General features: G+C 35.4%; 2 pseudogenes; both read left to right on the plus strand.

Moving 5' to 3' along the window:
* Window positions 1-8,124: 8,124 nt before the first annotated feature.
* LOC111394209 lies at window positions 8,125-13,825 on the plus strand (annotated as a pseudogene).
* A 9,013-nt stretch (window positions 13,826-22,838) lies between these two features.
* LOC111394555 lies at window positions 22,839-23,492 on the plus strand (annotated as a pseudogene).
* Window positions 23,493-26,042: the final 2,550 nt, after the last annotated feature.

The raw sequence follows: 26,042 nt of genomic DNA on the forward strand, positions 1-26,042 counted from the left end.
TTTTCTGCCTTTGGTTTTTTGTTTCTTTGCTGAGTATCCTACTATGGTGAAGAAGAAATTAAAATCTGTGTCGTCCTCCCTTGTCTCAAAAACTCCCCGGCTGAATATTAATGAACATGTTGATGCTTCTCCTGTTTTGCCTCTTGATGATGGGAAGAGTAATGTTTGTATTCCATCACCGAGCATTTCTTTAACTCTTGGTGAGGAGGATACGGAGTCTGACCGCTCTGGTTTTGAATCAATTCGGTTAAAGAAATGAACTATAATGCTGAAAATGTGAAGAGCGTTGATGGAGGTATTGGGGAAAAAACGCCATGGGTAAATCTTTTTAAAGATAACTGAAAATTAGATGAAAACATCATGCTTAAACCTTTCCTTAATCAATTGGATGAGGTTGTTTTGGAAGAGTGTGATGAGGATAATATCGAAAATTCTTGGGGGTTTGGATTGGTTGGATACTTCGCCGGGAGGTTCCCGGGTAAGGTGGCTTTACTCAAACTTTGTGATTCTTGGAAAGTTAACTACAAATACTACGTTCATGCTAGTGGATGGTTAGTTTTCAAGTTTGAAACCGATAGCGAAAGACTTAGTGTGTTGCATGGAGGGCCATACTTGGTCTATGGTAGACCACTCATGATTAAAAGTATGCCACGTTATTTTGACTTCAACGATAAGGACGTTAGTACTATGCTTGTATGGATTAACATGCCGGGTCTACCTTTGGAGTTTTGGAACTCGAACGCCTTAGCAAAAATTGTTTCCAAAGTGGGGAAACCTATTTCTATGGACAAGGTTACGGCTACGGGGGGTCGGCTCTCTTTTGCTAGAGCACTTGTGGAAGTAGATGCATCCATTGAGTTTATTCGAGAGGTCAAGATTAGACTTCCAAATGGTGTTATGAGGGAGCAAGAAATTGTTTATGAACATGAACCAAAGTTTTGTGGTTCATGTAAAGTGTTCGGTCACTCCACTTCCGGGTGCAATAACAATAAAACTGAAGGGGTGAAAGGAAAAGGGAAAATTGCTATTTCAAACCAAAGGAAAAACGTGCAGGCTGGTAAATCAGCACCAAATGGCCAGAAAAGTCATGATATGGGTGCGGGTATGCACAAACAAGCTGAGGAAAATGTCTCTACAGCTTTACTTGGAAAAAATGGGCAGAATTCTGAGCAAAAATCTGGGCAAAATCCTGTCCAAAAGGAGCAGAATTCTGGAGATGTTAGTGTGGACTGTGTGGTTGACCAGATGGGGAATGAACCGGGACAGATTGAGGCCCCATTTGAGAAGGTGGTTGCCAAGAAAAAGCGGCCTGCTGAAGGAAAAAAATCTGCCCATGTTGGGGCATCAAAGAATGGGGCAGATTTATCTTTAAACCTTCCTCCGGCAGATTCAAGTAAAGTATATAATGAAAAGCTCAAGTGCAAGATTGATGAGCAAAGTAAACCGGTTTCCAAAGTTGCTAAGAAGAGGGGTTCCTCCCTTGTTTCTTCATCATGAAGATAGCATCTTGGAACATTAGGGGTATGAATCCACCCCTCAAACAAAATGGGATTCGAGAGTTCCTAAAGCTCCATAGCATTGATATCATGGCTATTTTGGAAACGAAGGTGGGAGACCGTAAGTTGATGAGAATTTTGAGGAACAAGTTCAATGGCTTTATGCGTGTAAACAACTTTGGTACTTATAGAGGTGGATGTATATTGATTTTGTAGAATCCATCCAAAGCCATTTTGGATGTGATGGAGGTTCATCCACAAATCATACATTGCAAAGCTACATGCAAGGTAACTTCTCTTGATTTTCTTGTTAGTTTTGTATATGGGTTTCATACTATGGTAAACCGAAGGCCTCTTTGAAATATCGTTATGGAGCTTAATGAAAATGTTTCTTTACCTTGGTTGATTGTGGGAGATTTCAACAATGTGCTAAAGTTTGATGAGAGATGCAATGGGTCAGATGTGACCCCGTACGAAATCAAAGATCTAGCATCTTGTTGCCTCAATGTGGGTCTCTCGGATGTCCGGTCTATTGGTTGTTTTTACACATGGACGGATGGGACGAGGTGGAGTAAAATTGACAGGACTATGGTGAATGATGTGTGAATACAAAAGGGGGTTGTTGTGGAAGCAAATTTCCTCCCTTCCGGATGTCTCTCCGATCATTCCCCGTGCATTGTATCATTTCTTGATTGTGGGGGAAGAGGTAAAAGTCCCTTTAAGTTCTTTAACATGTGGACCAAGTATGTGGATTTCAATGACTTGGTTATGGTTTGGGAATTCTCACTTTCGAGGGAATAAACAATTCATTCTTTGCAAGAAGTTGAGCAAATTGAAGGGGGCTTTGAAAGTTCTTAATTCCAAGCATTTTGGGCATATTTCTGGTAAAGCATCCGAGGCAAAATGTGAGTTAGTTGCTGCCCAATTACAACTCCAAAATCAGCCTACTAATGCTGTTTTTCAGAATTTGGTAGCTAATATGAGGAAGAGAACTGTTGCATTGTGTGAAGTCGAACTTAGTTTTTACTACCAAAAGGCTAAATGTATTTTCCTCAAGGATAGTGACAAATGTACTGAATTCTTTCACTCCATTGTCAAAAGAAACTCGAAGAGAAATTTCATTGCTTCAATTCTTAAGGGCGACGAGAGTTATTCCACATCACAAGAGGAAGTGGCCACCGAATTTGTGCAATTTTACACCGACTTGCAGCGGAAAAAAGAGGCCGTTCGGCCTATTGAATTCAACATCCTTTCAAATGGTCATTTGGTATCTTCGGAACAAGGGAATGATTTGATTCGGGACATCTCCTTGGATGAAATAAAGGAGGCTCTTTTTGGGATTGGAGATGATAAATCTCCCGGACCGGATGGGTACACTTCATGTTTCTTCAAGAATGCTTGGGGGTGTATTGAACGGGATTTTGTGGATGCTATTTTGGAATTCTTCTCATCGGGATCTATTCTCAAGCAAATAAACCATGCGGTTATTGCTTTGGTGCCAAAATCTACTCACGCACCTTGTGTGGGGGACTATAGACCGATTTCTTGTTGTAATGTCACATATAAGGTGATTGCAAAAATCCTTGCATCGAGGTTGAGGCCTATTTTGGGAGATATTGTAGACCAAGCTCAAGCCGCCTTTATTGAAGGAAGAAGTATGACGGAGAATATACATCTTGCTCAAGAACTTATGAGGTAATATAATAGGAAGAGAGCTGCCCCGAGATGTATTCTTAAAATTGACTTGAGGAAAGCCTATGACTCCATTAGTTAGGATTTTCTTCATGGTGTCCTTGAAGGATTGAAGTTTCCACCGACATTTATTACATGGATTATGGAGTGTGTTACCACTCCGACATACTCCGTTGCCTTGAATGGGAGTATGTATGGCTTCTTCAAAGGTGGAAAGGGTCTTAGGCAAGGTGATCCGCTCCCTCCATTCCTATTCGTACTTTGCCTTGAATATTTTTTCTCGAATGATGAAGGATGCTACTTTGGATAGTGATTTCAATTACCACCCCAAGTGTGGAGCCATTAAGTTGACACACTTGGCTTTTGCCGATGACTTGATGCTTTTTGCTAGGGGTGATATTATGTCGGTTCAAATTATCATGAATTGCCTTCAAAGGTTTGGTCTCTCTTCGGGTTTGAGTATTAATTTTCTGAAATCCAGCATCTACACGGCTGGTATTTATGGGTATGAGCTACAAAGAATCATGGAAATCTCAGATTTTCCGAAGGGGTCTATGCCTTTTCGTTATTTGGGTATCCCTCTTGACGCGGAGAAGTTTAAAGTGAGCTCTTACGCTCCTTTCTTGGATAAAACTGCGGGTTATATTGGTGGTTGGCCGTTCGGCCTATTGAATTCAACATCCTTTCAAATGGTCATTTGGTATCTTCGGAACAAGGGAATGATTTGATTCGGGACATCTCCTTGGATGAAATAAAGGAGGCTCTTTTTGGGATTGGAGATGATAAATCTCCCGGACCGGATGGGTACACTTCATGTTTCTTCAAGAATGCTTGGGGGTGTATTGAACGGGATTTTGTGGATGCTATTTTGGAATTCTTCTCATCGGGATCTATTCTCAAGCAAATGAACCATGCGGTTATTGCTTTGGTGCCAAAATCTACTCATGCACCTTGTGTGGGGGACTATAGACCGATTTCTTGTTGTAATGTCACATATAAGGTGATTGCAAAAATCCTTGCATCGAGGTTGAGGCCTATTTTGGGAGATATTGTAGACCAAGCTCAAGCCGCCTTTATTGAAGGAAGAAGTATGACGGAGAATATACATCTTGCTCAAGAACTTATGAGGTAATATAATAGGAAGAGAGCTGCCCCGAGATGTATTCTTAAAATTGACTTGAGGAAAGCCTATGACTCCATTAGTTAGGATTTTCTTCATGGTGTCCTTGAAGGATTGAAGTTTCCACCGACATTTATTACATGGATTATGGAGTGTGTTACCACTCCGACATACTCCGTTGCCTTGAATGGGAGTATGTATGGCTTCTTCAAAGGTGGAAAGGGTCTTAGGCAAGGTGATCCGCTCCCTCCATTCCTATTCGTACTTTGCCTTGAATATTTTTTCTCGAATGATGAAGGATGCTACTTTGGATAGTGATTTCAATTACCACCCCAAGTGTGGAGCCATTAAGTTGACACACTTGGCTTTTGCCGATGACTTGATGCTTTTTGCTAGGGGTGATATTATGTCGGTTCAAATTATCATGAATTGCCTTCAAAGGTTTGGTCTCTCTTCGGGTTTGAGTATTAATTTTCTGAAATCCAGCATCTACACGGCTGGTATTTATGGGTATGAGCTACAAAGAATCATGGAAATCTCAGATTTTCCGAAGGGGTCTATGCCTTTTCGTTATTTGGGTATCCCTCTTGACGCGGAGAAGTTTAAAGTGAGCTCTTACGCTCCTTTCTTGGATAAAACTGCGGGTTATATTGGTGGTTGGAATTGCTCCCCCCTTTCTTATACCGACAAGGTTGAACTTATTAGGGCGGTACTTCAAGGAGTGGAATGCTTTTGGCTCTCTGTTTTTCCCATACCGGCTACAATTATTTCTAGAATTGTTAGCCTTTGTCGGACCTTTCTTTGGGGAACTAAAAAGCCACTTGTTGCATGGAAGGATATTTGCCTACCGAAGGAAGAAGGGGGTCTTGGATTGAAAGATCTAAAGAGTTAGAATTTAGCACTTTTAGCTAAATCTCTATGGAACATTCATACAAATAAGGAGACCCTTTGGATTAGGTGGATTCACCATGTTTACCTTAAGGGGAATAGCATTTGGGAGGTCCAGAAGAGGAAAGACCACTCACCTTTGTTCAAAAAACTGCTGGAAATTCGGGACTTTCTGCTTCATAGAGGTGGAGCCGGGCAGATTTGTTGTTCTGGGCAGATGAACTGTTATGGGGAATTAAATCTGGATAATTCCTCAACTCCAAGTGATGTTTTTGGCCCTAATTCCATGGGAGTCCAGCCTCAAGTTAGGGGCCGAAATGGGCAGATTTATAGCAGACTTTTAGGCAGGCAGACAGCTTTGTTCGATAGGCAGTTTTTTGGTTTTTCAAATGAAAATCTGGGCAGATTGGCTGGAGATAAATTCAATACGAAAATTGCCTATAATTTCTTTAGGCTTAAGGGAACTTTCAAGCCTTGGGGAGCCGAAGTTTGAAAACCGTGCATCACTCCGAAGCATGCTTTTATACTTTGGTTAGGGGCCCAATCAAAGCTCCTAACCAAAGACAAATTGCTCTACTTGGACATCAATCGCAAGTGTATCTTTTGTGGAGGTTTTGAAGAGACTTGTGAGCATCTTTTCTTCAAGTGTTCTTTCACATCTTCATTAAGGGGGAGTATTAGGAGATGGCTTGGCATCACAAGATCAATGACGACACTTGCTATAGCTCTTAAATGGTTGAAAAAGGAGGCTCGGGGGACTTCGTGGCTTAGCAAGGCGAAGAGAGTTGCTCTTGCTACCACAGTGTACTATATTTGGCTGACGAGAAATAGGAAATTATTTGAAGATCTCTCATATGACTTGGATTCCATTGTGAGAAGGATCAAGACACGCGTATACAAAGTCATGTTTACTTTGTATCCAGATGTCTTGATTCTTTATGAATCCTTGGCCATGGAGCTTTGATTTCTTTTGTATTAGCTTTCTACTGTCTTTGCCCGGGTATGCCCGGAGTAGTTGTTTATGTTTATGGACATTGATTCGTCCGGGTATGCCCGGTGTACTTGTTTTTTATTATGGACATTGTCTCGCCCGGGTATGCCCGGTGTATTTGTACATGGTACATTTTTGATCTATATATTTACATTTACTGATAAAAAAAAAAAAACCAGACTCGATATTCATGTTGAAGGCTTGGCCGCTGATAGTTATTGATATTTGTACCAAAAAATTAACTCTACCATGTAAAAATTTTTACGTCAATATTAATAAGCTGCATTTCATATGGATTATAGCACGAAAAGGACCTGATTGCAATATGGCTTATTAGCACAGTTGATTAAAACGACATGACACTTACATTGGTCTTTTTCTATTTTAATTTTACTTTTCTTTATAACAAAGTAGCAAACATGATGCATTCATCCAAAAAAATAAAAAAATAAAATAAAATAAAATTTAACATAAGAATTGGGTTTTCAATTGGTGACTCAAAGTCAAACTTTTGCAATTTATTACTTAATCTAATCCCTTTATTAAGCACTTGAGTGTCAATAGTGCTTAATAAACTTTCAGTGTTCAATGTGCCATATAAAATATCTAATGAGCTTTTGACAAACATGTATTCCCACTTGCTTAAGATATTTAAAAATTGTGGGATGAGTGGATTAGTTACTTTAGAGTGTTGACTAGCAAAAAGATTCATTGCATGGTGCTATAGTGTAAATCTTGTCCATTTTCTTGGATTTGTTTCTAGCTGTGTTGAAGTATATATTATCCTCTCATTCAAAAAAAATATTAGGGATCTGTACGTTAGTGATTATGAAAATTGATTTCTTGATCATTAAAGATAAAAGTTGGTCTCACATGTGAATGAAGAAGTCAAAAATGACGGTTAAAATAGTGAAATAATAGTCAAAAATTGATTTTTGGATGTGAAAAATTACCACCAAACGATGGCTAAATCATTTTTAGTACACTAGATAAAAAGTTGGAAAAAATGACTTAATAAAGTTGCAAGTGGACAACTTTGACCACATTTGAGTGGAACTCATTAGCCGATTTCAAGGTTCAAAGACTGAACATGTTTTTCTTCATGAGGTGATGTTAGTGGTATATTTGTTACTCAAAATTATATTTGGATATGAAAAACTAAAGTAAACAAATCAGTTAATTAGGAAAGTTTTGGAAAATGGAATTGAGCCCTTTTTGACCCTATTCTCTGGGATAAAAAAATACATTCTTAAACAGTGTTTTGACATCATTTCAACCACACATTCTTTTATAAAATAATATTACACGTAAATTCAAAACATTTCCTTATTTTTTAACTTCACATTTCCATGAGTACACCATTCAAAAATGTATTTTTCCTCCAAAATGGATCTCAAACAAGGGCTGAAATTTCAAAACGGAAAAGTGTGGCATCCCATATTGGAAGATGAATCACCAAATGACCACATGACCACTTTAGTTATGTTTATCTAATCGAATTGTGGAAGAAAATTGTGTGAAAGAAATTGTTAGTAGTGAATGTGCCATTAAAGTTGAGATACCCCCCAAGTCCATGGTGGTGATGATAAACTACACCTAATTGTTTTTAGGTTTGCAATAATCCGATATATTACATATGTAATTCTAAATGTCCGTCTCTATATTTCCTACGGAACTATCATGATTCTAAGATGAAACGTGCAAGAATTCCTTAAACTACACAAACAATTAAGAAATCCCCAGTGGATGATATCATGGAATAGTTATCCAGTTTTTAATTATAAGTTGATACATGAATCAGTTTATAAATTACAGCAGCAATGGCCAAAATATTAGTTTATCAAGAACATAGTGGAAATGCCACTCATAGAACCCACCAATGAAATCTCCTCAGTACTTCCTTCTTCTTGCTTATAAATTGCAGCCATTCCCCTAACAAAAATCGTCACAAATTTGCCTTCCTTTCAGAAAATGGATCATAAGTTCTTTTTCCTTTCGGCACCTTTTTGTATAATCTGCTTATTTTCAGCCATTAATGCCAGACCCGATTACAGCTACCCTGATAAACCAGCTGATAATGGAATGTTGAGTTACAGTTTTTATGATAAATCATGCCCTACTTTGAACATGATGGTGAGGTCGGGCGTTTGGGCTGCATATAAAAATGACGCCAGAATTGCTGCATCCCTCCTCCGCTTGCACTTTCATGATTGTTTTGTAAATGTAATTAATTAATTATTTTAATTTCTCCTTTTTTCAGCTTTTTTACGTGCCTATATATGCGTGTGTGTGTGTTAGTAATGCTATTTATCCCTACTGGGGTTATAACCACAATTTAGATAGCATTAATGTCGCATTAAATGATAGGTGGAACTAAATAAATAATTTGATTTTATCTTTCATTCAGTCTATCATCTAGCGTCACCTAGATGTTACGTAACATTATTCATTTTTTTTCTTAGGCTTTCATTTGAGTTAGCAACCGTTTAAACTAGGAGTTTCAAAGATCCGGGTAAACCTGATCGAAGCTTGACCATACATGGACTTGGGCCAGCCCCGGCCGGCATAAGAACAGCTTGTCACACTTTTTGTGGGCCCTCGTGAGTGGGCTAAGCTAACGGGCAAGATTTTTTTGTTTTCAATAAGAATTTTATGTCGTTTGCTCACTTCTCCAATTCATAGACTCACCCTTTTTAACATCCTTAACATAGATTGTATATCCAAACTTAAACAAGACACACGTGACTAAATTTTTATGTTATTTCGTCTCATCCTTTCTAGTCCAAGATAATAAGTACACAAAAGCACTATGACTAGAAGTCGAGTTTAGTGTCTATTTAGTCATTATTTGGCGTCATTGAATAGAAAAAATGGGTTTGCAGTAATGCACACGATAGAAAACTAAATTTTAGTTTGTATTTTATTTATAGAGTTGTTAAATTCTTGAACTTGTGTGTAGGGATGTGATGCTTCCATACTTCTAGATGACACTAAAGATTTCAAAGGGGAGAAGAATGCTTCACCTAATCGCAATTCAGTTCGAGGATTTGAAGTTATTGAGGGCATAAAAGCAGATGTAGAAAAAGCTTGCCCGTCAATTGTATCTTGTGTTGACATATTGGTTCTTGCTGCAAGAGAGGCGGTTGTTATGGTAAGTAAAATTCTTGAATAAATTGAACTTTGATATAAAGTGTGTCATATAAATTCTTAGTTATCACTACATTTAGAATCTATGAAAAGTATAATTAAATCAAATTAAAAAAAATGGAATATAATTTATTAGAAAAGGAAAAATGATGTAGGGATTTGGATTAATTTGTGTTTTGTGTCTCAAATTTGCATAGTCTGGTGGGCCAAATTGGCTTATTTCATTGGGTAGAAGAGATGGAGTAACCGCAAGTGAGAAAGCAGCTAATGAGCAGTTGCCGTCACCTTTTGAGCCACTGGAAAATATAACTGCCAAATTTGTATCCAATGGTCTTGATGTCAAGGACGTGGTTGTCCTTTCAGGTGCTTAATTATTTGTTTTTCCTTTACTAGCATTATCAAGAAAAAAAGTTGATTTTTATGAATTTTAAATTACCAGTGATTGAAGGCTTAAGCCATATTTGTATGTTCAACTGGACAAGATAATTCAAAAATTTTATCCATGTCTGATTGAAGCTTAGTATATCACCTTATTAAATTCGTTCATGTTAATATTGACTAATATTGAAGAGTGTGATAATAACTTCGACGTATGAAGAAGGGTTGTTAAAATGGACAGGGCGACCAGCTCGCCCCTCTGAAACCCTAATACTAGACCAAGCTATGGTTGGCCCGATTTGAAATTGATTACCTTTTGTGTTATTTCAAGAATTGAATAACTCCAACATATGGGGGAAATGGTGTCAAAATAGGTAAGATGATTCAGGCATGGCTTGAGTCATGAGCAAGCCTGCCTTTTCAGAGAGGTGGAGATGGATACGAAAAGGCATTAAATTCTATGGTTTAAACATGTTTTGACTCCCTCCATCCCACAAATATAAGCTTATTTCTATTTTCACACAATTAAGAAACTGTAACTAATTTAGTTGAAAATATAATTTTTCTTATATTTTTCATAATATACTCTTAATTAAATAATAGTTTAAATACGAGTAGTTCATATTTGTTGATAACAAGACGGGACATATTAGAAAACTAAAAAATCTTCTATACTTTCAACAAGGAAAGTGACTAATAATTTGTTAGTTATGTTTATCTAATCGAATTGTGGAAGAAAATTGTGTGAAAGAAATTGTTAGTAGTGAATGTGCCATTAAAGTTGAGATACCCCCCAAGTCCATGGTGGTGATGATAAACTACACCTAATTGTTTTTAGGTTTGCAATAATCCGATATATTACATATGTGTAGTAAGTGAGTGCGAAGGCTTTTAGTCACGAGTTCGATTCCCCCTATCAATATTTTTTCGATCGAGTTTGTCACATAGGGTTTGCCTAGTACGGTTTACCTAGTTGGTTCATGATTGTTTTGTAAATGTAATTAATTAATTATTTTAATTTCTCCTTTTTTCAGCTTTTTTACGTGCCTATATATGTGTGTGTGTGTGTTAGTAATGCTATTTATCCCTACTGGGGTTATAACCACAATTTAGATAGCATTAATGTCGCATTAAATGATAGGTGGAACTAAATAAATAATTTGATTTTATCTTTCATTCAGTCTATCATCTAGCGTCACCTAGATGTTACGTAACATTATTCATTTTTTTTCTTAGGCTTTCATTTGAGTTAGCAACCGTTTAAACTAGGAGTTTCAAAGATCCGGGTAAACCTGATCGAAGCTTGACCATACATGGACTTGGGCCAGCCCCGGCCGGCATAAGAACAGCTTGTCACACTTTTTGTGGGCCCTCGTGAGTGGGCTAAGCTAACGGGCAAGATTTTTTTGTTTTCAATAAGAATTTTATGTCGTTTGCTCACTTCTCCAATTCATAGACTCACCCTTTTTAACATCCTTAACATAGATTGTATATCCAAACTTAAACAAGACACACGTGACTAAATTTTTATGTTATTTCGTCTCATCCTTTCTAGTCCAAGATAATAAGTACACAAAAGCCACTATGACTAGAAGTCGAGTTTAGTGTCTATTTAGTCATTATTTGGCGTCATTGAATAGAAAAAATGGGTTTGCAGTAATGCACACGATAGAAAACTAAATTTTAGTTTGTAATTTATTTATAGAGTTGTTAAATTCTTGAACTTGTGTGTAGGGATGTGATGCTTCCATACTTCTAGATGACACTAAAGATTTCAAAGGGGAGAAGAATGCTTCACCTAATCGCAATTCAGTTCGAGGATTTGAAGTTATTGAGAGCATAAAAGCTGATGTAGAAAAAGCTTGCCCGTCAATTGTATCGTGTGTTGATATATTGGTTCTTGCTGCAAGAGAGGCGGTCGTTATGGTAAGTAAAAATCTCGAATAAATTGAACTTTGATATAAAGTGTGTCATATAAATTCTTAGTTATCACTACATTTAGAATCTATGAAAAGTATAATTAAATCAAATTAAAAAAAATGGAATATAATTTATTAGAAAAGGAAAAATGATGTAGGGATTTGGATTAATTTGTGTTTTGTGTCTCAAATTTGCATAGTCTGGTGGGCCAAATTGGCTTATTTCATTGGGTAGAAGAGATGGAGTAACCGCAAGTGAGAAAGCAGCTAATGAGCAGTTGCCGTCACCTTTTGAGCCACTGGAAAATATAACTGCCAAATTTGTATCCAATGGTCTTGATGTCAAGGACGTGGTTGTCCTTTCAGGTGCTTAATTATTTGTTTTTCCTTTACTAGCATTATCAAGAAAAAAAGTTGATTTTTATGAATTTTAAATTACCAGTGATTGAAGGCTTAAGCCATATTTGTATGTTCAACTGGACAAGATAATTCAAAAATTTTATCCATGTCTGATTGAAGCTTAGTATATCACCTTATTAAATTCGTTCATGTTAATATTGACTAATATTGAAGAGTGTGATAATAACTTCGACGTATGAAGAAGGGTTGTTAAAATGGACAGGGCGACCAGCTCGCCCCTCTGAAACCCTAATACTAGACCAAGCTATGGTTGGCCCGATTTGAAATTGATTACCTTTTGTGTTATTTCAAGAATTGAATAACTCCAACATATGGGGGAAATGGTGTCAAAATAGGTAAGATGATTCAGGCATGGCTTGAGTCATGAGCAAGCCTGCCTTTTCAGAGAGGTGGAGATGGATACGAAAAGGCATTAAATTCTATGGTTTAAACATGTTTTGACTCCCTCCATCCCACAAATATAAGCTTATTTCTATTTTCACACAATTAAGAAACTGTAACTAATTTAGTTGAAAATATAATTTTTCTTATATTTTTCATAATATACTCTTAATTAAATAATAGTTTAAATACGAGTAGTTCATATTTGTTGATAACAAGACGGGACATATTAGAAAACTAAAAAATCTTCTATACTTTCAACAAGGAAAGTGACTAATAATTTGGGATAGGAGAAAAAGGAAAGCAAGTCTATCTTATTACATGTCCTTGTTTTGTGTGATCAAAAGAGGCTCATGGGGTGATCGAGTTGGTGTAGTAAGTGAGTGCGAAGGCTTTTAGTCACGAGTTCGATTCCCCCTATCAATATTTTTTCGATCGAGTTTGTCACATAGGGTTTGCCTAGTACGGTTTACCTAGTTGGCTTGGTTTGCAAGCTATTGCGTCAGCCCGAAAGTTTACCCAAAGCGCACTTAAAGGGTAGTGGCTATGGGTTCCCTCGTCATTAAAAAAAATAATAATAAAAAAAAAAAATAATAAATAAATAATTTAATACTCAATTTCATCACCAAACATGTTGTAACTAATAAAAGTCTATTTCTAACCTCTTCTCGCCTTGATGTTGCAGGAGGACATACTATAGGTTTTGCTCAGTGCTTCACAGTGCAAGAATTCCTTAAACTACACAAACAATTAAGAAATCCCCAGTGGATGATATCATGGAATAGTTATCCAGTTTTTAATTATAAGTTGATACATGAATCAGTTTATAAATTACAGCAGCAATGGCCAAAATATTAGTTTATCAAGAACATAGTGGAAATGCCACTCATAGAACCCACCAATGAAATCTCCTCAGTACTTCCTTCTTCTTGCTTATAAATTGCAGCCATTCCCCTAACAAAAATCGTCACAAATTTGCCTTCCTTTCAGAAAATGGATCATAAGTTCTTTTTCCTTTCGGCACCTTTTTGTCTCGTTACTCTCAAACTTACAAAACTTCTGTCCAAACAATGATGGATCAAACAACAAAACTTCTCCACTGGACTCTCAATCTGTGTACAGATTTGATAATATGTATTACAAGAACATCATCAACAATTCAGGCCTTCTTGAATCTGATCAAGCTTTGATTGGGGACCCAAAAACTGCAGCCATGGTTAAGGATTACAGTGCAAATCCGTTTCTGTTTTCAAAGGATTTCGCTGCATCAATGGTGAAACTTGGGAATATTGGCGTGCTAACGGGACAGGCTGGGCAAATTAGAAAAAAATGCGCCTCTGTCAACTAGTTTTTCTTTCTTGAATCTAAAGCCGTTGTAGGGTTTCTATATTGATTTCCCATTCCCAACTTTCCTCCCAAAAGTAGTGTTTTACTTTGCTTTTTTACATTGTAAAAGAAAATTTCATAATATGAAGTTCGTGAGTAAAAAATATGTGTGCATGGAAACTTTTATCGTGATTGTTGAGTTGAATTGGACAGGTTTTTATAATATTAGGAAGAAAAATCCAACTCGAGATTCATGGGACAAATTTTAAAAAAATAAATAAAATAAAAAATAAAAAAATAGTTGGTAGATATTGCAAATTAAATACAAGTTAAACTAGTGGAAAGAAAAGTATATGTAATTTTTTAGTAGAAGGCTATTATGAATTTCGCCTAGAAATCTTACTCACGGCAAAGTATTTAATCGGTTATGAATTTCACCTAATTTGTTAGTGGAGGGTAATTTTGAGAAAGAAATAAATCAACTTAGCTCGATTGTCGGTCATGGACAGGCATCTAGAGGGTGTTTGGAAAACATTTTTATATAAAAATGCTTTTTTGAATATTAAATTGATGGGAAATGTGTGGTTGATAAATAAGAAAAAGTTTTTGATTTACGTGTAATATTATTTTAATAAAAAATGTGTGGTTGAAAAGAAGAGAGAGAAAATTCATTTTAAAAAAAAATGGTTACCAAACGGGACTGGCAAAGCAGCATATTGACACGAGTCGGTGTTTATGGTCTTGATCACAACAAGGCTACCAGCATTGACAAGAAGAATGTGATTGCATTGGGTGGTGGTGGTGGTAGTTGGCACAGTCTTAAAATTTGAAGATGTTTTTATTCATGTTTCCAGATTTTGAAGATGTTTGATTATTTATGATTTGTGTTTTTGTGTGACTATTTTTGTGTCGTCGGTATAGTAATGGTGGATTGTTAAGGTGGTGACGGGTAGGGTGGGTGGAGAGAAGATGACTAATGAGATTTTATTTTTTCTTTTTTCCTTTTATTTTTATTTCTTTAGTTTAACTTTTAATTGAGAATGAATGAAGACAATTTTATCCTTTATTGTTTGGCAATTGTACTACACTCTTGTCATTATCGGTCTTCTTCAATGGTAACTTTTCGAATATCCTTGTGCTTCATATTTATCAAAACATTTTGAATAGTGGTGCTAAAAATAAAACGTTTAGGACTTGTGCACTTTTCGGAAAAAAATTGGACTCGACTGCAATTTTCCCTAAAATAATCAACTCGATATGTTTATGGATGGATGTGGTGAACATTTGTTAAATTAGGCTTTTGTATGGGAGGTTCGACAATATTGGAGACACTCTGTGCTATATGGCATTATATGCATATCAATCTCATTTGAGATTATATGTGGTGATCGATTAGCAGTGAATATGCTACTTTAAACTAGAAACGAGGAGGTTAGTTTACTTTTTTAATCGTGAAGGGGTGTATTTGATATTGTTATTTAACAGAGGAGTGTTTTTGATATTGTCTCTGTACTATGTTGTCTAATTCTACATATTGCAATGTTTGGAGACAAAAATTTATAAAATTATGTATTAATAATAATGGTTGTCCGTAGGAAATACCATGTAAAAATTTCAGAATGTACACTATTGAAGTAATTTTTGAAACAGTATCATAAGATTTAGAAAAGAGGAAATCAAGAGAATTCTGTTGTAAAATAATGTGATAATATACTACAAGAAAAATGATATTTAACAACTAATATTTCAACGACCAAATCAATCTGGTCGTTAAATATTATTTTCAACGACCAACTCATACATTTCATCGTAGAAATTGGATGATAAAGAATCGAAATTTAAATTAGTTGGAAATATCATACGATGACCAAAAAGATGGTTGTTAAATCTATTTTTTCAACGACCAAATTAGAATTGGTCGTTCTAAGAGGGTGCCAAATAAAATATTGCTGCCAAAATATTTGTTCATAGTCAACGACAACAAAAATTGGTTATTAACAAACACAAATAATATAGTAAATATTCGTCGACCATAATGTTTGGTCATTAATATAGTAAAGCAGCAACTAATTTTATTTCGTCGTTGAAACTAAAAGAAAACTCGACATCTAACGATGATTTATTTAGTGGTCGTTACAGGTGACATTCAATGACAAATTATGTTTTAGTCGTTGGAGGTTTATGACAACTTGGTTACAAATTTAGCTTGGCGCCAAAATAGTTTTTCGGCATTCAACGACTAATAAGACATAGTCGTTGAAGGTGACATTCAATGACCGACTAAGTATTGTCGTTGAAAGTTTGTGGAAAAAAAAAGTAAATAATGCATGATTTTATTCCCTTTTAACTTATTTCCTTCCATCCTTATCACATTTCCTTAATTCAAATATATCTTTTGCCGACAAAAATATTTGTCATATTTATAGGCTAATAATTAACGAAATATTTTCCAATTACTATTTCAATATTTCTAATTTTAATCCCCACAAAATATTTATTTGATTTTAATTAGAAGATAAGTAAAAAGAGAGAAAATACAATTTTTTTGGGGTTAACAAACTCCAACAATGAAAAACCCTCCTACACCTACGTTTCCACTTTCTCTTTCCCTCCAAAGTTTTTCCCTTAAATTTTCATTCTCTCTCAAACCTAATTCCACTTCTTCAATTGAGGCAGAAAGATTCAGCAAAAATTAGCCTATCTATTTGAATTTCCAGCAAACAAACTTGAAGGAAGTTAAGCAAATTTTCAGAGAAACTCGGTTTGAAGAGATCTGGAAACGAGAATTGTCATATAAATTCGTATAGGTAATTTTCATCTCAGAATTTGGCTTTCATTTCAGGACTTGAAAATAGTGTCGATTTATTTATGAGTGAATTCCTCTGTAGTTTCCCCGTTTGAATTACTGTAATTTTGGACTGCACGAGTGAGTATTTGGTTTGTTTTGCCTCCATTTGGTTTAATTTAATTCGTTATTTGGCTTTTCAGTTCAAGATTTTTGTTTCTTGAACCAAATACATTTAATAAAATGATCCTCATCAGCGATCTTATAAGCATAATTTTGGAACGCCCTTTATTAGTGGGTGTTGCGATCTGGGAAAGGCTTTAAGGAGAGTGAGAGAAGGGGCGCGATGATACACAATTAAAGGTGATCTGAAGGGATATGGGAATGTTACGAGAAGTTCAAGAAAATCAGCCCACTTATTTCACAAAAATACGAAATAATAAACTGCAAATCAAAGAAACATTAATTAAAAAAAAAAAAAAAAAACGCAAAGGACACGATATTTTCACCCTAAGGCAAGAGGTTCAGAACCGGAGTTCTTAATCCCCTTTTGAGCTTCCGTCACAGGAAGGAATCACTATATTAACCGGAATCTCCAAAAATTTATAGATCACAGTTCGTGACACTCAGGCGAAATCACATCAAGATTTCGTACACAACAACCCACACTACATATTAGAATATCACTCAAGGATTACGCCCTACAAAACCACTCAAGATCTATTATGGGGCTGAGAATACATTTAGATCTACAGGGGACTTTTTGAATGCAAAGGAGAATCAAAGAACCAACAACAGAGAGTTCGAGAGAGAGAGCTGAAAAATGAAAAGTCACACCATCTCAAACCCTAGAAGCCAGATTAATATCGAAGGAGCTAGAAGATTCCTCATCAACGGTGAGTAGAGTGACACTTGGCAACATCTGGAGTGTCTGTTCTTATTAAAGAAAAACGGGTTTCAGCAACACACGTTTTATGCCAAGCAGATCAGCCCAGCTCAGTGATCAAATGATCCAATCCAGAAGCCCATCAGTTTTAATAGTCCAGCCCAATCATCATTGTGCCACAATATTTTCTCTACATTCTCCACCTTGGTATAATGATTCCAGCATCATTTATAGTGATTCCTACAGTCATGACATCATTTGCTTGGGTACCTGATACACAAATCAGCAGCAATTTATATTAAGCTGCTTTAAACAAGACAGTCCAAGAACTTGTTTAAAGGCAGCACTTTGGTTCCAACATCAGCAAGGTTAAAATGAGTAGAAATCTTTTCAAATTTAGCAACACCTTGAGAAATTACATCTCTAATAAAATGAAATTTCACATCAACATGTTTAGATCTATTATGTAGCATAGGATTTCTACTCAAATATATAGTAGATTGGCTATTAGAATGTAAGACAACATCATTTATGAAACCAAATTCATTTAAAAGTCCTTTTAGCCAAATTTATTCTTTAATTGCATCAGTAGCAGCTATATATTCTGCTTCAGTTAAAGATAATGTAATAATCTTTTGTAATTGTGATTTTTAGCTTATACAGGAATTACATAAAGTGTAAACATAGGCAGAAGTTGATTTCTGTTATCTCTATCACCTGCATAATCAGAATCAGTGAAACCCCTCAAAATAACACCTTCAGATTGTTTTCTATACTCAATTCCTAGGTCAATGAACCTCACCAGGATTTGACATGTATCTACTCAATACACTTATTGCAAATGCCAAATCAGGTCTAGAACAAATCATTAGATACATAACTGACCCCACAGCATTAAAATATGGCACTCTAGCTATTCTTTTAAACTCTTCTTCAGTTTTGGGACATTGATCATTAGATAATTTGAAGTGATTTGCTAAAGGTAAGCTCACACTTTTAGCATCAGACAGTGCAAATCTTTCAAGTATTTTCAAAGCATAAGATTTTTGATTTAGACTTAGTGTGCCCTCTCTTCTATTTCTTATAATTTCGATACCCAAGATTTTTCTAACAGAACCTAAATCCTTCATTTCAAATTTAGATTTTAATTTGTCTTTAATTGACTCTATTTCCTTTATGTCATGACTTGCTAAAAGCATGTCATCCACATAAAGTAGAAGATAGAGTGAATTCTCACCTCCGTTTCCTTTACAATAAAGACAAGTATCGAAATTACTTATTTTAAAACCAAGTCCAAGCACAAAGGTGTCAAATCTCTTGTACCATTGTCTTGGAGTTTGTTTTAAACCGTAAAGTGACTTTTTAAGAAGGCATACTAAGTCTGAATTTTTATTCACTTCAAAGCCTTTAGGTTGTTCCATAAAAATGGTTTCTTCAAGATCTTCATTTAAAAAACGCAGTTTTTACATCTAATTGATCCAATTCTCAATTAAATTGAGCTGCAAGGACAAGTATGACTCTAACAGTTGTAAATTTTACAACTGGAGAAAAGATTTCATTGAAATCTATTCACTCTTTTTGGGCATAACCCTTAGCCACAAGTCTTGCTTTGTATCTAATGTCATTCTCATCTTTTTCACCTCTTTTGATTTTAAAAATTCACTTACAATCTATAACTCTCTTTCCCTTAGGTCTTTTCACTAAGGTCCATGTTTTATTCTTCCTCAATGATTCAATTTCATCATGCATTGCATTCAGCCAATGCTTAGAGTCCTTGCTATTCATAGCATCTTTATAGGACTCGGGTTCATTTTCAATGAACCCTTGAACAGTTAGAAGGGATATTTCATCATCAAATCTCACAGGTGGTCTTATTTCTCTCCTTTCTTTATCTCTAGCAAGTTGATAATCATTCAATGGTTGATTAACTTCAAAATCAGATTCATTTTGATCAGTTTCTTCATCATTTTGAGCCTCAATTTCACTATTTACAATCTGTTCATGTTGCAGATTATCATTATTAACTTGCTCCACCTCAATTTCAGTTTCCTTTCCTTTATTTTCAGTTTGACCAGATTCATTAGTGTTATTTTCAGATTTCAAACAAGGCAGATCAGATTCATTAAACCCCACATTTCTACTTATAATGATCTTATAACCTTTGGTCTCTCTTACCCAAAGTCTATACCCCTTCACCCCTTGACCATAGCCCAAAAAAACACACTTAAGGGCCCTAGGTTCAAGTTTCCCTTCAAATTGAAGTGCAAAGGCTGCACACCCAAATATTTTTAGATTACTCAAATCTACAGATTTTCCTGTCCAAACTTCTTCAGGGGATTTACATTGTATAGCACTAGCGAGGCTTCTATTTATGAGATAACTAGCAATTTTTGCAGCTTCCCCCCAAAATAACTTGGGAAGCCCAGAACCTAGTAACATGCATCTAACTCTCTCAAGAATAGTTCGGTTCATTCTTTCAGTCAAGCCATTTTGTTGTGGGGTGTGTGTCACTGTTCTGTGTCTTAGAATACCATGCAATTTGCACAATTCATCAAATTCATAATTGCAAAACTCAAGCCCATTATTAGTTCTCAACACTAATCTTTTTATTTGTTTGATTCTCAATCAAGGTTTTCCATTCTTTAAAAGCACTAAAAGTGTCGGACTTATGTTTAAGCAGAAAGAGCCAGTTTTTCCTAGAAAAATCATCTATAATTAAAAGGAAAATCTAAAACCAGTATGTGTGGGCACATAAACTGGTCCCCAAAGATCAGTATGTAAATATTCAAGAATAGATACAGATTTATGCATCCTAGTTAGAAATGGTAATCTATTTTGCTTTCCTAGTACGCAATGATCACAAAAACTAAGTTTCACAATTATATTTTTACCAAAAGCACCTTGTTTTTTTCAAAATCTGAAGTCCTTTGTCACTAATATGGCCCAATATTTTATGCCATAATTGTGACTTATCATTGGAGGCAGAAATTGCTGTTGATGTAGAGTTAAAATTTTTTTGAGTATGTAAAATGTAAAGCCCATGTCTCTTGGGGGCTTCAACAACAAGTTGAGAGCCCCTCAAGATCTTAATGTATCCCTTATTAATCACAATATTGTAGTTTAGGTCATCTAGGACACCTAAGGATATCAAATTTCTTTGTAGGTCCGGAACATACCTGGTCTTCTCTAAGATCAATTCATTATTACCATCCAACCTTAAGGTGATTGCTCCTATTCCTTTAACCTAACAAGACATGTGATTACCCATTAACACTTGGCCTCCATTTACATTTTCAAACTCACTAAACCATTCTCTTTTAGGACACATGTGAAAGGTGCAACCGGAGTCAAGGATCCACTCCTGACTAGGTGGACTGTGTATAGCAACATAGACCTCATCTAGGTTGGTCTCATTATTATAGGCTAAGGCAGCACCTCCATCATTATTAGACTTATTCCTCAAATCATTAAGTCTTTTATGGCAATCTTTTATAAAGTGACTTTCATCTAGACAGTAAAAACATTTTTTACCCTTAGTCTTGGTTCTCATTTTGTCTTTAAAGTTCACTTTCCTTTTGTGTCCTAGTTTCTTATTGAAGTTAGCAATTTTTGGATTTAAATTTGGTTTGGACTTAACCATCAAATTTTCACCACTAACAGATTCTCTTTTCTCAGATTTTAACTCTAACTCTTTGTTTCTTAAAGGACTTATTATCACATCAGTGGTTAGAGTTTTCCTTCCATATTCAATAGCATTTTTAACATCTTTATATTTATCACTTATTGAATTCAACAAAACCACAGCCAACATATCTTTTGAGAGTTTCTCATCACAGTTAGCTAGGTCACGGGATAGTCTGTTGAATCTGTCAAGATTTGCCTCAAGATCAATAGATGGGTCCAATTTGAAACCAAAAAATTGTTTTAGAAGATACACTTTATTAGGCATGGTTTTATTCAAATAAGTATCTTCTAATTTTTTCCACAACCCAGCAGCAGTTTCTGTTTCACCAATCTCTCTTAACACATTGTCAGACAAATGCAAGAATATAGAACTCCATGCAATTTCATCAAGTTCAGTTTTCTTAGTTTCTTCCATTTCTTCTGACCATGTTTCATCAATGGATTTAGCACATTTTTGTTGAAGTAAAAGAGCTCGAATTTTCTTGCTCCAGAGACTAAAGTCTCCTTTACCATTAAAAATTTCCAGTTCAACTTTTGTTGACATAATAAAAAAACCACAATTTGATGATAAAGTGTGCATGCAGATCACTTGCAAATATGATAGTATATACAACTTGCAAGAAGTCAAATATCATACACAGTAAACAAAATTAGAGTGTACAGTCAACAAGTTGTATGTGTCAAACTATTCAGTAAGAAAACTCAGCAATTCATTCACTATAGAATAGGCAGTTTACTCAAAAACAGCACATATATGGTCATATATACCTAAGTCACAGCATGCTATGTACAGAGTAATAAATACATGCAAGAATCATGTAATGAAACTAGATCATTGACTGAAGTCAAGGCAACCCTAAGATTCCAGACAACTCAAGAGGTTTCTGGACATAGGTATTGCCAAGAGAAGTCACAAATCTAGGGTTTAAGGCTCGGTTGCAGAAATCTCACAGTACAGGCAACTTCAGTATATGTAACTCGAAGAATATGGAACGAACTCACCAAAGAAACCTTGTTAGGGTTTCATGAAAATAACGAGATCAACTAAACTAGTGCAAGAAACCTTCGAATCTACCAACAACGTCACCAAGAACCCCCGTCACGAGATTTGATACCACTGTTATGAGAAGTTCAAAAAAATCAGCCCACTTATTTTACAAAAATACGAAATAATAAACTGCAAATGAAAGAAACATAAAAAAAATGTAAAGAACACAATATTTTCGCCCTAAGGCAAGAGGTTCGGAATCGGAGTTTCTAATCCCCTTTTGAGCTTCCGCCACCGGAAGGAATCACTATATTAACTGTAATCTCCAAAAAATTATAGATCATAGTTCATGGCACTCAGGCGAAATCACATCAAGATTTCGCACACAACAACCCACACTGCATATTAGAATATCCACTCAAGGATTACCCTACAAAACCACTCAAGATCTATTATGGGGTTGAGAATACATTTAGATCTACAGGGGGCTTTTTGAATGCAAAAGGAGGATCGAAGAACCAACAACAGAGAGAGAACAGAGAGAGAGCTGAAAAATGAAAAGTCACACCATCTCAAACCCTAGAAGCCAAATTAATATCGAAGGAGCTAGAAGATTCCTCATCAACGGTGAGTAGAGTGACACTTGGCAAGATCTGGAGTTTCTGTTCTTATTAAAGAAAAACGGGTTTCAGCAACACACGTTTTATGCCAAGCAGATCAGCCCAGCTCAGTGATCAAATGATCCAGCCCACAAACCCATCAGTTTTAATAGTCTAGCCCAATCATCATTGTGCCACAATATTTTCTCTACAGGGAATGTAGTTGAGACGGTTCGTAGTGTGAGGAAAGTAATGGGCGAAATTAGACGATTGAATAACATGGACGAGGACGAGGTGTTTACGTTTTCTAAGCAGATTAATGCGCATTATGATATCGTGGCGCAGACTAAGCAAATGGAGAGGCTGCCGGTGGTGCATTTCGCTGCTGGAGGTATAGTGACACCTACTGATGCTGCACTGATGATACAATTGGGATGTGATGGAGTGTTCTTGGGACCAGAGGTTTTCAGTTTTGATGATCCTTACAAGAGGGTTCGGGCTATTGTGCAGGCTGTTAGGAGTTATAATGATCCTTTGGAGTTGGCGCAGGTGAGCAGTGGTTTAGAGATGCTATGGCAGGGTTAAATCTTGGTGAGAATAGGGTTGAGCCATTTGGTGCTGCAAGTACTTACTGATTTGTTGATGAGACCTGCATTGAATATTTATATCGTTTTGTTTTGGAGTATTGGGAATGACGATGTGTTTGCATTTACTATGAAATGACTAGTGTTTGTGTCTTCTTGCGTCGAAAAGTTACAGGAAATTGAGAATATAATTGTTATTTAGCTTGTACAAGTACTATTGCAGTAACATTGCTTGGAGTAAAAGTTAATTTAAGCTTTTTTGTTTTGGCCAAATGAAATTTTATAACTTTGAAAAAAATGTAATGACACTTCATTCAAGTATACCGTGGACACATAGAAGCTTGTTATTCACCACCGTTTAGTCAATGACAAAGGCTAAATTACCTAGGTCATATGATGGTTTGAACCATTCTTTATAGGACTTTATTGAACCATTCTTTATATTGACTATACATAGCTTGTTTTTGCTTTCATACACGTGTCATGAGAATTGATGAAAGTACGCTTATTTCTCTAAGTCCAAGATTGTCACATGTGCTCATTTCTCTAAGTTCAAGATTGTCACATGTGCTCATTTCTCTAAGTTCAAGATTGTCACATGTGCTCTAACATTTAGGAATTAAATAGAGCCAATTTATCTGCGAATTTGAGATGGCCGAAGGTGGTTCAAACCATCAATCATCATCATAATCTATGCAACTAAATATGTCGTGTTAATGGTAAAAAATTTTGTTGTTCGTATTTTGAATCATTAATAATGAAAAGTTATATTCTCATGTTTATTTTGATCTCATTTTTCATTGTATCGTTTCTCAATTTAATAAAAAATTTTGATTATTAGTTAAAATATCTTGTAGGGGCCATACAAAGAGTTATGAATAATAGAGCTTCCTTCAATTCAAATAACAACAAGGCAAGTTCGTAAATTCAAGTACCCCATTATCAAGTTGTTTGACAATGTATATATGTATATTCATAAACCAGTGATTTATTTTGGTTGAGGGTTTGATGTATCTATGTGTTTATATATATGAGTATATAACTAGCTATTTATGTATTCGAGGTCCTACGCGCGGAAAATGAAGTGAATATGTTGTGCTTGCTACTAAACATAAATTGCAAGTAGAATTTAACAAAAATGGAGAAGCCATTGGAGAGAATGCATGTGCTTGGGCTAATGAAATTGGATTTATTTTTCGTTCGATAGCACCTCTAGCAATCAACAAGTGGAAAGAGATTGGCGATGCTTCTAAGAGTCCACTTTTGGATCGTCTGCATGTACTTCTCCTTCACTTTATATGTCTCTCTTTATTAAGTACACGTGCGAGTTTTTCTCTAATAATTTTTTTTTTTTTTTAAGGAAAAATTCGAGTTTGAATTGAACCAGCCAATTAAAGATGCTATTGACCGTTCAATGAACAAGAAGTGGAAGGAGTATTGTTGTAGATTGCATAAAAAAATTTGAAGGCATGGGTGGCAATAAAGATATTAGACTTGTAAAAAGAAACAAGCCTGCATCTATAGCAGAGCAAAGTGATTGGGATTTCCTATGTGATTATTTTGCTAGTGATGAGATGAAGGTTAGTACTATTCAATGATACTATTTTTAGTACATGTTCTTAATGGAATCGATGCCGTTCTTGGAACCTTTCTCATGAGTGTGGAAAAATAGTGATATTCGTATATTACTAGAGTTAAGTCTAGTTTTGTAGATTGGTTTGGCTCTTAACATTATGATCTAGTATGTTTCCAAGTGTTTTTGTGAAAATGTGTTTATTTACGTACAAATTTCTCATTTATGTACCTTATTATGGAAACTTCCCAAACTCTTAGATACAGTAAATTTATGAATGTTTAAACTTCTAGTCATGCATGAAATGGACAATTTTATGATATTATTATGGAACCCTAGACTATTAAGTACATTAAGGAATATATTAGAATAATTGACCTTAGAAAGTCTCTCGAACGAATAATGGTCTAATTAGAAAAATCATACCTTAAAATATCTTAAATTATTATTATTATTTTGCTTATTGTTTGAGTTTTCTTGGTTTGCGCATTCGCAAAATTGAAAGCTTTGTCAAAAAAGACGTAAACTGTCTAAGGAGAGCTTGGGATTTAAGTGATCCACTTGCGACCCCCCTCTCCTGAAAGCCACTCAAATGAGTTTTATTCCAGTCAATAAAGCGAAAACAATATTGCATACTTACTCTAAATTTAAGAAGATTTCTAAACTTCATTCTTCAACAACTTCTTGAGAATTTTCGATTTTGAAACCTTTATTTTAAGAATTCCTATCTTACGAAACTTCCATTTTTAGAAACCCTAAACAAAGGAAATTTTTTGGTGAAATGTCTAATTTGAGAAACTACCATATTTGAAATCTTCCATTTCAAAATAAATAAATAAATAATCCTCATTTAGCCTTTTTTTTTATCTTATTATATTTTATTAAGGCTATGGCACCTCGAGATAGAAGAGCGAATAACAATGGCGAACAATCCCAATATAGTGGGGTTGACTTACTGTTTGCTCAACAATTTCTAGCTATGATGAGCATATTCATCCAAACAACAATGCCTCAGCAAACACTACCACATTTTAAGCAAAGTAATTGCTTTGACTACATAAATTAAGATAATTGATTAAACCACATGCATTATTTACACTAAGATTCAAGTCAAGTCAATTAATTTGATCATATGATTAAAGGAATTGATTTGACAACTTTCAAGAAATGCACCAATTATGCTTT

This window comes from Olea europaea, chromosome 5 (assembly GCF_002742605.1).
Source record: "Olea europaea var. sylvestris chromosome 5, O_europaea_v1, whole genome shotgun sequence".
Classification (NCBI taxonomy): Eukaryota; Viridiplantae; Streptophyta; class Magnoliopsida; order Lamiales; family Oleaceae; genus Olea; species Olea europaea.